The sequence below is a fragment of the Tenrec ecaudatus genome (genome assembly GCF_050624435.1).
Source record: "Tenrec ecaudatus isolate mTenEca1 chromosome 1 unlocalized genomic scaffold, mTenEca1.hap1 SUPER_1_unloc_13, whole genome shotgun sequence".
NCBI classification, from domain to species: domain Eukaryota; kingdom Metazoa; phylum Chordata; class Mammalia; order Afrosoricida; family Tenrecidae; genus Tenrec; species Tenrec ecaudatus.
This window is the reverse complement of record NW_027457553.1, coordinates 4,770,756-4,785,344: the sequence shown is the minus strand read 5'-3', so window position 1 is coordinate 4,785,344 and position 14,589 is coordinate 4,770,756.

Sequence of the window (14,589 nt, the reverse complement as noted above, 5' to 3'; positions counted from 1 at the left end):
CAAGGGCATATGAGGGAGGGGGGAATGGAGAGGGAGGGGGAAAAAAAAGAGGACCTGATGCAAGGGGCTTAAGTGGAGAGCAAATGCCTTGAGAATGCTTGGGGCAGGGAATGTATGGATGTGCGTTATACAATTGATGTATGTACATGTATGGATTGTGGTAAGAGTTGTATGAGTCCCTAATAAAATGTAAAAGAAGAAAAGAGAAAAAAAAACCCACCAAAAACCTCCATCTGCACAGTGAGGCAGTGAAGGGACAAGAGTCCCGAGTCCCTTGGCTCTCACACAAGGCCACCAAAGGCTACCTCTAAGTGGGGGTCTGGCAACGTTGTGGATGGGTGGGCAAAGCTATCAAGCGGCCCATGAGGGACTTCATTGGCCCTGGAGAACTGGGTGGGAAGGAGGGGTGGCGGGCAGAGCTGAGGCCGAGTAGACACTTGGTAAGGCTGTGGGATTGAGCGGCAGAGACATGGAGGTTTGGATATGAGTGGTGGTGGACTCAGGCCGGCTGTGACGCTGCCTTGGTACCAGGTCCCCTCACCCCGTGCTCTCCCGTGCTCTCCCAGGCTCCAGGTGCAAGACTATGCCTCCTGGGCAGCCAGTGTGCAGTGATATTTGCAGGTGGTGGAGGAGCCCCAAGACCCCGGCAGTGGAGCCCAAAGCTTCAGTGTCCACCAAGAGCTGCGGGACAAGCGGGAGGCCCAGAAGGAGCTGCACCAGTGCGCCACCCAGCGGGGACAGCAGGTGCTCCAGGCTACAGGGCCGTCCGCCGTGGAGGTCGGCTCCCCTTTCTGGCCCTCCCCCAGCCCACTGGACCACCGCACCCTGGCCCCACAGGGCCAACCACTTTTCTTTTCTATTTTTTTAATCATTTTTTGGGGGGCTCATGCAATTCTTATCACAATTCATACATACATGCATTGTGTCAAGAACGTATGTACAGGCTCTTCCTCTAACTGTAGCGGCCTGAGGTGACCTGCTAAAATGGTTCGCTACTCATTTGACCCAGAAAACCCTACAAAATCCTGCAAATACAGAGGGTCGAATCTCCGGGTCCACTTCAAAAACACTCGTGAAACTGCCCAGGCCATCAAAGGCATGCACATCTGGAAAACCACCAAATACTTGAAAAACATCACTCTGCAGAAGCAGTGTGTGTCTTTCCGACGGGACAATGATGGTGTTCGTAGATGTGCCCAGGCCAAACAGTGGGGTGGGACCCAGAGTTGGTAGCCCAAAAAGAGTGCTGAATGTTTGGTTCACATGCTTAAAAATGCAGAAAGTCATGCTGAACTTAAGGGTTTAGATGTGGATTCTCAGGTCATCGAGCACATCCAGGTGAACAAAGCCCCCAAGATGCACCACCGGACTTACAGATTTCTTGGCTAGATTAATCCACACAGGAGCTCCCCCTGCCACATTGAAATGATCCTGACTGAGAAGGAACAAATCGTTCCCAAGCCAGAAGAGGAGGTTGCACTGAAGAAAAAGATTTCCCAGAAGAAACTGAAGAAGCAAAAACTCATGGCTTGGGAATAAATTAAGCTTAAATAATAAAAGGGTTTTTTTTTTTAAAGAACATATGTACATTTGTTGCCATCATCATTCTCAAAACCTTTGCCTTCTACTTGAGCCCTTAATATCTGCTGTTCATTTTCCCCCTCCCTCCCCACTCCCCCCTACCTCACGAAACCTTCATCATTCATAAATTAATATTATTTTATCATATGTTGCACTGTCCAAAGTCTCCCCTTTCCTTCTTCTCTGCTGTCCCTCCCCCAGGGAGGAGGCTATTTGTAGATTCTTGTAATCAATTTCCCCTTTTCACCCCACATTCTGTCCACCCTCCAGGCATCGCCACTCTCACCACTGGTCCTGAAGGAGTCATCTGTCCTGCGTTCCCTGCGTTTCCAGTTCCTATCTGTACCTATGTACACCCTCTTATCTAGCCAGATTTGTAAGGTAGAATTGGGATCATGAGAGTGGGGGGAGGAAGCATTTTAGAACTAGAGGAAAGTTATATGTTTCATCGTTGCTACCCTGCACCCTGACTGGCTCATCTCCTCCCCACAACCCTTCAGTAAAGGGTGTCCGGTTGGCTACCAATGGGCTTTGAGTCTCCACTCTGCACTCACCCACATTTTCAATGATATGATTTTTTGTTCTTTGATTCCTGATACCTCATGGTCCCTTCGACAGCTCGTGGTCACACAGGCTGGTGTGCTTCTTCCATGTGGGCTTTGTTGCTTCTGAACTAGGTGGCCACTTGTTTATCTTTGAGCCTTAAAGATCCCAGATGCTATATCTTTTGACAGCCAGGCACCATCAGCTTTCTTCACCACATTTGCTTATGCACACGTTTGTCTTCACTGATCGTATCAGGAAGGTGGGCACCCACTGATACGATTTTTAGTTCTTTGATGTCTGATAACTGGTCCCTTCTACACCTCGTGGTCAGCCAGGCTGGTGTTCTTCTTCCATGTGGGCTTTGATACTTCTCAGCTAGATGGCCGCTTATTTATCTTCAAGCCTTTAACACCCCAGACGCTATATCTTTTGATAGCCGGGCACCGTCAACTTCCTTCACCACATTTACTTATGCACACATTTTTCTTCAGCAATCGTGTCGGGAAGGTGTGAATCCTGGAATGCCAATTTAATAGAACAACGTGCTCTTGCATTGAGTAAGTGCTTGAGTGGAGGCCCAATGTCCATCTGCTGCCTTAGTACTAAACCTATAAATATACGCACACAGATCAGTTTCCCTACACTCATATAAATATATTTACATATGTACATTCCAGTCTTTGGACCTCTATAAATACCCTTTGTCACCTAGTTCTCTCCTCTATTTCCTTTTATTTTCCTCTTGTCCCACTATCATGCTCAGCCTTCATTTGGGTTTCAGTAATTTCTCTCGGTTACCTTGCCCTTGCTGAATCCCTACCAGACCACTCACACCCTCCTTGCTACTGATTTTGGATAACTTATTGCTCCCCTGTCCCTGGGTTGGTCAGCACTACCCCTTTGCCCCCTTCTCTCCCACTCCCCTATTCCCCCGGAACTATTGGTCCCCTTGTTTTCTCCTCCAAACTATTCATGCAGTCTATCGTATCTAGATAGGTCTGTAGAGATAATAATATGCACCAAAAATCAAGTCATTGCAAGATAGGCAATGAGTGAGAACACAGCAATGACAACAAAAAGGAAACCAATTACCCATAGAAGAATAAATTAATTTTGGAAGGCAAATGCTTTGAAAATGATGAGGGCAAAGAATGTACAGATGTGCTTTATACAACTGATGTATGTATGGATTGTGATAAGAGTTGTATGAGTCCCTAATAAAATGCTTTTTTAAGAATAAAATAAAAGAAAAAAATTTTAAAGAAAGAAAAACCTATACATAGATGAAGGTCTGATTTTTAATCTCTAGGCGTGTCCTTCAGTCAGGTCCAATGGGGTACCATGCTTTGGCCCCAGAGTCTGTCCTTTGTACTACCTCAGGGGCTCTCTGCTCTGCTCCCACGGTTGCTCTGCCACACATTTTTAGTGGTTTGCCTCAGTGCCATAGGATCAGTCTGGGCCAGTTCTAACCCTGAGTCTCCAGTGTTGTCCCCCTTAGGGCACTGGGCCATCAATGGACGGTGTGTCTCGTAGTGGGACCAGCCACATTGTCCACTCTGTCCATTGGCTGTTCAGAGCCGGGATATCGTCCTCCAGGCCTGATGGGCCAGGATGTGCCCCACTCTCTCTTCCTTCCCCTTCTTTGCTCCCATTTGCTCTGATCAAACATGCCCCTCTCTCCTAGATGCAGCTTCAGTGCTGTCCTCTGAAGTAAATTCTTCTGGGGGCAGGGGCAGTTTTCCACATAGCTGGTATGGGAGCCCAGCCCTCAGGCCCCTCCACTGGCTCCCCACTCCGTGCGGGCACACTGCATTCATCTGGCACTGGCTTGATATCTGGTCCCTCTTTCCCTGTGGAAACACAAACAATACCCTCCCCTTGGGTGAGACAGTCAGGCACCTTTTCTCTGGAGCTTCCCTCAGCACCACCTTCGGTTGTGTCCATGCCCATGCCCAGGTCCAGGAAAGGCTATGCGCCCTGCAGGATGCTTGGGAGCAGGTCTTTCAGGCCTGGGAACGGAAGCAAGGGAGACGGCAGGCCATGCACCGCAAGCAGCTCTTACTCAGACAGTGTGGAAGCTGGACAAGATCCTGCAGGCCCAGGAGACAGCTCCCCTCACCACACACAGACACACTGACCCCAGGACCTCCAGTCCTCCTGTAGTACCACCCCAATCCGCCTTGCTTCCTGGATCACTGGCTGCTATTCTGATACGGAGCTAGATAGTGTGTCTTCCCAAGTGGCCAAGGGGACACCTGAGCCTCAGGTCACTCAGGGCCATCTCTTCCCCACACCTGGCCCCAGCCAGCCAAGCCCTACGCGGTTTGGTTGGAAATTGATGGGGCTCCTCCCCACCTCGTCAGAAGTTGGGATGTTCCTAACGGCCCCCAGGTTGGAGTGCTCTTCTTCCTCAGGTTCCATCCCCTCCTGCTCAGCACCCACCTCCCCACCCCCAGCCGCAGGCCCCTTGATGTACCCCCAGAGAGCCCAGGCTGTAAACCAAGGTTCTGGCAAATGTTGCTGTCTAGGGTTCCCTTTGAACCACCATCTGTGCCCCTGATCCCCCCCCCCCCCACCCCTGTGTCACCTCCATGGCTGACCCAGGTATTCCAGGAAGCCAGTGCCCTGGAGGGCTCTGTGGAAGAGGTGGAGCGGCTGATCCAGAAGCATGGCACCTTCCAGAGGTGCTGAGCACACAGGAAAGGGAGGTGATGGCCAGGACGGTCATGGGCGTGACCCTGATAAGGCCGGGGTATCCAGACTGTTGGGGGCACACGGGTGAGGTGTGTATGCACACCGAACCTGTGCTGGTGGGTGAGGGATTACCAAGGAGCCAGTGTCTCCAATCCAGGGCTGGTGACCAAGCCGAGGTGCCCAAGCACCCAGAAGCACATAGGGATAGGTTAGACCACACTCTGGGGACCACAGAGGGCATTTGATCTGCCCATATCACATGGCCCCTGCTTCCTTCTGCCCAGGAGCCTGGCCAACCCTCTACTGCAGAGCTGTTAGTGAGGGTTAGAGACTTATAGTGAGGGCTATGGGCTGTGAGCCAGCCCCAGCAGGGGTACACTCGGTACTCAGGGCTGGGTCCACCTCCCACTTCCCACCTCACACTACGCAGGCGGCTGCGCTGAGAGAGCAGGCCAGGGTGCTGCCAGGCCCCTGGGTTCAGGGCCTGCTGGGCACGATATGAGAGCGGCCGGCTTGAGTGGAAGCCCTGGGAGAAGGTCAGCGACACAGCTTCACACCTCTCTGATTACTGCCGGCTTTCTCATGGCTGCTAGCCAGGTCAGAGGGCACCCCACCTGAACCCCATTTTACCTTTACAAGTGACCTTCAGCCCCACTAGGGGCCAAGGGGCGGCCTGTGGTGGAACGGGATGTGGAGAGTTTAATGGCTTTTCCAGGGGCAAAGCTAGGACTGGAGTCCAGGGCCCTTGATTCTCAGACCCGTGTGGACACCTGTCATTCTGATCGGCAGAGTAGACAGGGCCCCAGGGGTGGGTGAGGAGCACCCTCCACATGAGAACCCACCCATGGCCCATGCCCAGCCACTTCCTAGATCTGAAGACTGATTGGCCTGGGCCCTGTCATCTTGGGTGAAAGAAAAATTATTGTGCTGTCCCTGAGCCTGGTCAGAATTTCAGTCCTTGGCACAGCCCGAGGGGTAGATGGGGTCACCGCTTGGGGCCAAGGCAGTATGAACATCAGGGCACTCATGTCCCCACCATCACACAGGACGGCGACTGGATCCAGGGGTGGGGCCAGCAGCTGGAATAGCCTGTCCCTCTTGGGGACCTCAAAGAGAAGCTGATGCGGTTTCAGAAGCACCTGGCCTATGAGACAGAGACCCCATAGAAGGGAGGCAGGAAGGGAATTGACAGGAAGACCTGGGACCCCTGATAGGTACTGGTTTTCCATCCAGCAGCCTTGTCCCCAACACCCGCAGTGTCACTGTGCAGACACTAATCAGACTCTGTCACCTGCCGGAGGCCAAGGCCAAGACAAGCCAGGAAGAAAGGATCGAAGAGAACCCTGGGCAGAAGAGCAGAGGCCAAGTCTGTAATGTGCCCGTCCTCCACAGGGTGCCCTTGCTAGAGTCCTGGACCTTGGGAAGAATCTGAAAAGCATGGAGAAACTGCTGCACAGACACGAGGCCTTGGAGCAGGAGATGGGCCTCCTCCAAGTTCAGGGGCAGGTATGCCACTGGGTCTAGCATCGGGGCCAGGCCAGGGGACCTCTTCTGTGGGACCTTGCAGAGGAAGAGCTGATCCAGGATACTCCCATACCAGGGGCCTCTTGAGCACAACCTGATCCCTTTCCTCAGCCTCCGTATAGCCCCCATATCCCGGAGCAGAAGGCAGCCCTCCTCTGCCAGAGAAGCCTGGGGTGAGCCCGCAGCCTCGGCCACCGGTGCCAACAGTTTATGGACAGCTGGCAACAGCTCCAGAGCAGAGCCCTGAAGTGGTATGGACACCCTTTGGGTCCATTTCTTCACTCCTGCCCCCCTTCAGCAATCAAGTCCCATGCATCCCTTTGACTCCTTGTTTTAGGGTACAAAAGAGACCTTCAGGACAAACAATGTAAAGAAAACATCAATCAAGTCTTAAAAGAGACCACGACCACACAATGACCCAGACACATCATACGTGAAACAAATCCAGGGAGACTCATATGTGTGTAAGAAAGAGGTCTACTGGCGATATCTAAAACAGATGGAAATAGAGTTACCATATGACCCAACAACCCCCGCACCCTTACTGGGCAAGAAACAAACCAAGATCAGACATCTGTGCTCCAATGTTCATTGTGGCACAGTTCACAATTGCAAGGAATTGGAAACAACCCAAATTTCCATCACCTGACAATTGGATTAAAAAGCTGGGGTACTCTACCAGCGGGGATCAAGGATGTAATGTCACACCGGAAGTTCTCAGCGCCCCAGCATGGGTCTCTGGGCTTTCTGCCTCGGAAGCGCAGCAGCTGGCACGGCAGGAAGGTGAAGAGCTTCCCCAAGGATGACGCCTCCAAGCCGGTCCACCTGACGGCCTTCCTGGGCTACAAGGCCGGCATGACCCACATTGTGCGCGAGGTCGACAGGCCAGGCTCCAAGGTGAACAAGAAGGAAGTGGTGGAGGCCGTGACCATCATGGAGACCCTTCCCATGGTGGTGGTGGGCATCGTGGGCTATGTGGAGACACCTCGCGGCCTCCGGACCTTCAAGACGGTCTTTGCGGAACACATCAGTGACGATGAGTGCAAGCGGCGGTTCTACAAGAACTGGCACAAGTCGAAGAAGAAGACTTTCTCAAGTACTGCAAGAAGTGGCAGGATGACGAGGGTAAGAAGCAGCTCGAGAAAGACTTTAGCAGCATGAAGAAGTCCTGCCCGGTCATGCGCGCCATCGCCCACACCCAGACGCGCCTGCTCCACCTGACGGAGATGCAGGTGAACGGGGGCTCGTTCCGTGGCTGAGAAGCTGGACTGGGCCCGAGAGAAGCTGGTGCCAGTGAACCAGGTGTTCGGGCAGGATGAAATGATCAACGTCATGGGGGTGACCAAGGGCAAAGGCTACAAAGGGGTCACCAGTCGTTGGCACACCAAGAAGCTGCCCCGAAAGACCCACCGAGGGTTGCGCAAGGTGGCTTGTATCTGGGCCTTGCATCCCGCCCGTGTGGCCTTCTCGATGGCCCGCGCTGTGCAGAAAGGCTACCACCACTGCACAGAGATCCAAAAGAAGATCTATAAGATTGGCCAGGGCTACTTCGTCAAGGACGGCAAGCTTATCCAACAACGCCTCCACTGACTAAGATCTCTCTGACAAGAGCATCAACCCCCTGGGCGACTTTGTCCACTACGGGGAAGTGATCAATGACTTTGTCATGCTCAAGGGCTGCATGGTGGGCACCAAGAAGCGAGTGCTCACTCTGCACAAGTCCCTGCTGGTGCAGAACAAGCGCCGTGCCCTGGAGAAGATCGACCTCAAGTTCATCGACACCACCTCCAAGTTGGGCCATGGCCGTTTCCAGACCGTGGAAGAGAAAAAAGCTTTCATGGGACCACTCAAGAAAGACCGGATTGCCAAGGAGGAAGGCGCATAACAGATGGTACAGCTGGTGGGATCAGAATAAAGACTTCTTTTTCAGTGGGGGGGAAAAAACTGTGGTACATACATACAATGGAGTACTACGCATCGCTAAAAAGTAGTGATGAAAGTTTGAAGCACATCACTGCATGGGAAGAACTGGAGGAAAGCATGCTAAGCGAAGTAAACCAAGCACAAAATGATAAGAACACATTGAGTCCACGGAGGTAAGCTTTAAAAACAATGTAAAAGGGACATAGGGGAAAAGCTACTGTATGAACATTCCTGGGGTGAGGACCAGGTAATATGGCAGGGACCAGACCAAATTCAGGGATACACATGGTAGACAGATAAAAAGAGGCGGGGAAAGGAAAAGTAATAATAATAATAAATAAATGGGTAGCGGGGTCACAGGGCACTAACCCGCCCAAGGGTGCCACCGTGAACCCCCTATATCTCCGATCTGCCTGCCTCTGTGCCTTTGCCTGTGCTCACCCTTTCTCTACTTGGCTCGGTCCTACACCTGTTCTTTTGTGTCTGGCTTATGTCCTTACCAGCAGCCCTGCTGGCGTAGTGGTTACAAATTAGACTGTGATCTGCAAGACCGGCAGTTCAAGTCAACTAGCTGCGCCTTGTGAGAAAGATGAAGCTTTCTATGTCTGTAAAAGAGTTACCATCCCCGGAACCCAAGGGGCAGTTCCATTCTGCTCTTTAGGGTCACCATGAGACAGAGTTGACTGGATGGCAGTGAGTTGCGAATTTTATTTATTTCATTCCCAGCATGTCTTTCCAAGGTTCATTTGTGACCTGACATTTATCCCCCTATTTTAATGAAAGGACACCACTCCTTTCTAGAACTCGAACTCACTGACTTGGTCCATCCATCTGTCCACGTACTCAAAGGCGGCTTCCAGCTTTGGCTTTCGTAACTATAATGCAGTGATGTCCATAATTTAAAAGAAAGCGTTTTGACATGATGTTTTTAGGGGACACAGTGAGACCAGAGCATTTGTCCCTGCCGGTGAAGGGACTAGAGGTCAATCCTTTTTTTCCCCTTCTTTTTTAAGTGTCTCTATTCCCATCTATTCCCATCTATTAAGTGTCTCTATTCCCATCTATTAAGTGTCTCTATTCCCATCAGGACTGTATATGGTTTCTCTCCTTGAAACCAAATAATCCATTGTTGTGCCCATTACATAGAGCGGGGCACGAAGCTTACAAGCTAGTGCCCAGAACCTACAGCCACAAGGCTGGTGGCTGGAGGAGGTCTGTGTGCCCACTGTGGCTGCAGGAGGGACAGAGGGGCCTGCAGGGGGGGCACTGGGCCTCAGAGACCTTCCAGGCGAGGGAGGCTACAGGAACTGCAGCAGCTCTGGGGCGAGCTGAGGGCCAACTGTAGGAGGAAAGAGGCCACGCTCCAGGAGGCCTGCAAGGTAGGACTGTGCACGCCCTGGGCCAGGTTGGATGGGACCCCAGGTTGCCCAGTGCCCACTGCTCACCCCACGTCCTGCCCCAGGCCCTGCGTACGGGGGAGCATCTGGGAGCTGGAGAGCTGGCTGCATCCTGTGGAGGGGGAGCTGCGAGTCCCTGGCAGTGGATAGGATTGTCCTGGGGTGGATGAGCTCCTGGGGGCACAGGCAGATGTGGAGGCAGCAGTGGCTGAGCATGCTCAAAGGGCACGGAGCCTGCTGGCCCGGGCCTGGGCCTTCATTCCTGAAGGGCTCAGCCTCAACGTGGAGAATCCTGCCCTGCTGCTGCTTCAGAAGTAGATCTGCCTGTGCCCCCTCCTACTTCCCTGCAGGAATCCCACCCCTGTCCCCAGCACACCCACTCCCAGCGCTCCTGTGACCAGCATGAGGAGCTCACCTTAAGACTGTCAACCCTGCACCACCACCACCCCCTGACACCCCCCACCCCCAACCCTCACCCCCACCCCCCGCACTGACAGCAAGCTAGAGAGCCTGCGGGAGCCCTGAGGCCCGGAGCCTCCTTTCCCAGTTCTTTAGGGACACTGATGAGGAACTGGCCTGGGTGCAGGAAAAACTGGCCCTGGCCACAGCCCAGGACAACGGCCAGAGTCTGAGCGAGGTGCAGCACCTGCAGCAGCAGCACCAGGTGCCAGCCCACCCCAGGATCAGAGGGGAGGGTGTCTGCCCCAGCAGGGGGCAAGCACAGGGCCCTGAGTGACCACTGGAGACTACAAGAAGACACAATATGGGGCCCAAGGAGGAGCTTCTGCCTCAGCAGGCTTTGGGACATCCTGGGCTCTTTGCTGACCATGGAGACAGGGTCCATGTCTATGGGGCCCCATAAGGCTTCAAGGGAGTCTCCCAAGGAATGGCCTGTTCACATAGCAGCCCTGGAGACCTTGCGTACTCCACAGAACTTGGAGCAAGAGCTGCACAGCCGGTCCTGGCCAGGATGGTGGAGGACACAGGACACAAGCTACAGGCTGGCACTTTGCCACCCAAGAGGTGGCAGCTGAGGTGCAGCAGCTGGAGAGCGCTATGAGCTGCCTGTGCGCAGAGGCATAGCAAAGGAGGCTGAGGCTACAGCAGGCTCAGGAGGCCCAGCAGCTGCAGATAGATAGAGGTGAGGGGCACGAAAAGTGGGGGTCTGCCCGGTGTCCAGGGCTCAAGGGGACTCCTATGGGGGACCCAGACTCTCGATGTGCCTAGCAACTCCTCTAAGCGCTCTCTTGTTCCAAGGCCTCTCTTCCACACGTGTCCAGAGATGAGACCCACTGGGTCCTTTAGCTTTGCTTTCCTACTGAGGCAGAATGAACCCAATGGCAGTGGGTGTGGGGGTGTCTCCTAAGCCGGTGGCTCTTCTCAGTCGGTTATTGCATTCGAATGTCCTGGAACTTTGAAAAGATATGGACATGCAGCCTCCAATCCAGACAAAATCTGGATCTACAGGGGTGGGGCCTAGGCTGAAGCACCTTTTAAAGCTCTCCTGCCAACCCCGCGGGGAGGAGACAGCACACCCAGGTCCAGTGGGGAAACAGATAAGCCACTCTGGACAACTGTCTGGCCGGAACCACCGTGTTCTTGTGACATGGGAGAACTTCGTGGGAAAGGGAAAAGAAAAGGCCACAGGGCTGCAGGGGACCTCGGGGAAGGAGCTGTCTTGCTTCCTGAGAACCAAGACTGCCTTCAGAGTAAACTGTGGGAAATAAAAAAGAAACAGGGGGCGGGCTTCTAAAGAGCAGCCAGGTGGGCCGGTGCACTCCTTCTCAAGGCTGCAAACCCAGGCTGGAGGCCATGGCCCACCTGGCTGTCACCCCAGCTCCTGGAGGCAGAATCCTGGCTGGCAGAGCAGGGCTGTGCCCTGGACGGCAAGAACACGGGCCTTGTGCACCCTGATGCCATGGTTGGAGGCCACCCAGAGTGAGCTGAAAGGGTTCTGCGGGCACCTGGAGGATTTGCAGAACTCAGACAGGTTGGCAGGGGGTGGGAAATCTAGGGAGCAGGGGGTGGGCAGCCAGAGAGGAGAGGGCAGCAATCCCCTGTGACTTTCCTGATGCAGCCCCACAGTGCTGTCCAGCTGTGGGCGGTGAGGGAGGTCCACGCAGTACGACTATGGGCAGCGGAGGCCCAGGGGTAGTGCCAACTGGAGGGAGAAGCCCTGCTCCTCCACGCCTGGCTGTACAGCAAGGTGGCCACTGCCGACTCCCAGGACTGTGGGCAGGACCTTGAGGGTGTGGAAGTGAGTCGTGCCGGGAAAGTGGATGGAGGAACGGAGGGTAGGGTAGATGCTGGGTGGGCTGAGGGGGCAGGAGATGCCCTGCGGAGTTCTAGAACCAGAGCTGAGGGATGTGGGAGCTGTTGGGGCCAGCTGGCCCTTTCGTGAGTTTTAGGAGCTGCCTGAACCCTATCCACATTGACCCTCTCCAGCCCCACCTTTGCAGATGCTGGAACAGAAGTTCAAGGTCTTCCGGGAGAAAGGGCAGAGTGTGGGGCTGCCAGGGTGCAGGCTCTGAGGGAGCTGGCAGGTGCCCTGGAACTCGACTCCCCCAGCTCCATGGCCCAGAGTCAAGTCCACAGGAGCTGGGTTGAGGCCACATGGGTGAGGCTGGACAAGGCAATGAAAGCCCGCACAGAGGTGGGTGCCTAGAAGGACAGGCCAGCGACAGCCAAGGGGCTCGGGACACAGGGGCCTACCCCAGATGTGTGTGCGTGTGTGTGCGTGTGTGTGTGTGCTCATGTGTACGGGTGGGCATGTGGGTGTGTGCATGCGTACTTCTGTGTGTATTCTCGTGTGTGCATGTGTGTATGAAGGGGCATGGCTGACTCCGGCTCCCAGCATCAATCAGCCTTCCCCGTCCAACCACGCTCCTTCCTGCCCCCAGTTTGGAGTCCTTCAGCGCTGGTCACACCTTGTGGCAGGAGCACGAAGTGGACTCTCCCAATGCTCCCTGAGCACGGGCCGCAGTTTCGTTGGGGGCACAGGCCCTGCTGGTCTTCTTGCTGACCGCCACTCTTAGAGCTCCCTGCCTCCCCTCACCACACCCTCCTTTCTCGGGATCTGGTGTCTCAGTGCACTGAGCACCTGACAGGTCCTGCAACCGAAATCCTGGGGCTGGGTGGCCCCGGGGCCAGCCCTCTCCACACTGACTGTTGGAGGTGCTACAGGCAGACCCCCTGACAGGCAGCCCACTCGCTCCCTGAGCCGCCGTCCTCATGTGCTCAGGGCTCCCCATCTTTTTGCCTTCCACCCAACATGCGTGTCAAGACCCTTTCCTCCCTCGAGCCCTGCCTGTGGCCCCCGGGCCTCATCAGGAACCTGCTGTGATCAGAGGAAACCATCTTCTAACCACCAAAGGGCCAGAAGGCACGAATGTACAGCGATGATAATAGGTAAAGGTCACGGTAAAGTCACAGAGGACAGGAAAGACAGGGGCGAGAGAATACAATACAGAGTCAGACATGTTTTATTAGGCATTCTCACTTCAGCTCCTCTTGATGGACCACGTGGAACTGGGAGAAGTGGAAACTTTGCTATCTTGGGACGTGTATAGGGAGCCTGTAGACACACCTCTTCAGTAGTGACATGGGTCACAAGGTGGGTGGTATCTATCGTAAGGCCCCTGTACTTGAGCTCACCAAGGTGAGGAAAGCTAATACCTGCATTGGGGGAAGCTACAAAGGGGGCTGGGTGTCACGGTGAGAAGAGAGGGCAAAAGGATCATATCTGCTTCTACACAGAGATACAATCAGCCATGTGCTCACGTTAAGGCAGCCTAGCTGTTAACGGAGAATCCGTGAGAATGATTTTTAAAGTAGGATAATGTACTTGGACTTTACCTCTAACTTACCAAAGTAGAGGCTTTCCTACCGTGGAACACCAGCTTTCCAGATTCTCACTGTTATAAGTTAGGGAATAGAGTCTTCGTCCTATTTCCCTCCGTGTTAACGCCCCACAAATCCCCAAGCCACAGTCTTTGCTCAAATGGAGGTGGCCCTGTTCTCAGGGAGAAAGTTGCTGGCCCTCCTTCCCGCTGTGCCCTCGACTTCCACAAGGCGGCGCTCGAGCTGTGGGGCCACATGCAGAAGGTGGTCCTGGTGGAGGGTGCTGTCCTTGGCCACTACCTGGCGTCTGTGGAGGTCCTGCAGCGCCAGCACCGCCTCTTGCAGGGAGGGCCCCAGTCCCTCCCCCTCCTCCGCGTGAACCCCTCTTTGTAGGCAATGGATGGATGAGGAGCCCTCGCCCCCAGCTGACCTCAGGCAGGACTGCAGCCTGCCCCTGCCCCCTCTGCGATGGGGGGTGACGAGCCTGGGCTTGACCTAGGCTGGGGTACAGCCAGGATGGCCTGCAGAGTCCTGGGTGGAGAAGCATTCAGCCTGCTCTTTGCCAGCTGCAGAGGGAGCTGGTGGCTGTGGACGAGGTGGTGGTTCAGATGGGGATGGAGGCCATTCAGGTACACCCTGCGGTCCAGGAGGGCCTGGCCGGGCAGCTGGCTGAGGTGCAGGAGGCCTGGGCCACCTGGACATGAAGTCCTGGGAGCAGGGCCAGCAGCTGGAGTGGGCAGCCCATGGCCATGCCTTCCTCAGGCACTGCCAGGAACTGCTGTATGTGCCACCCCACCTGGATGGGGGCTCGCTCTGTTCCATGCAGGTGGGGGCACTCAGCTCTTCCCTGCTTCCTCCCTTTTCTGCCCTCCTGGCCCTAAGACCTGTTCCCATGCCCTGTCCCCCACCCAGCACTCGGGCTCAAGAGAAGCAGGCGCTAGTCTATATCCTCAGAAGGGCCAGCTGGGGCCAAGGAGACACTGGGGCAGGAGCTCTGCCTGAGAGCCCAGGCAGTGCGGCTGGCGGGGTAGCAGCTGTTGGACACCAGCCACGTCATAGCCCCAGAGATGTGCGCGCTGAGGGC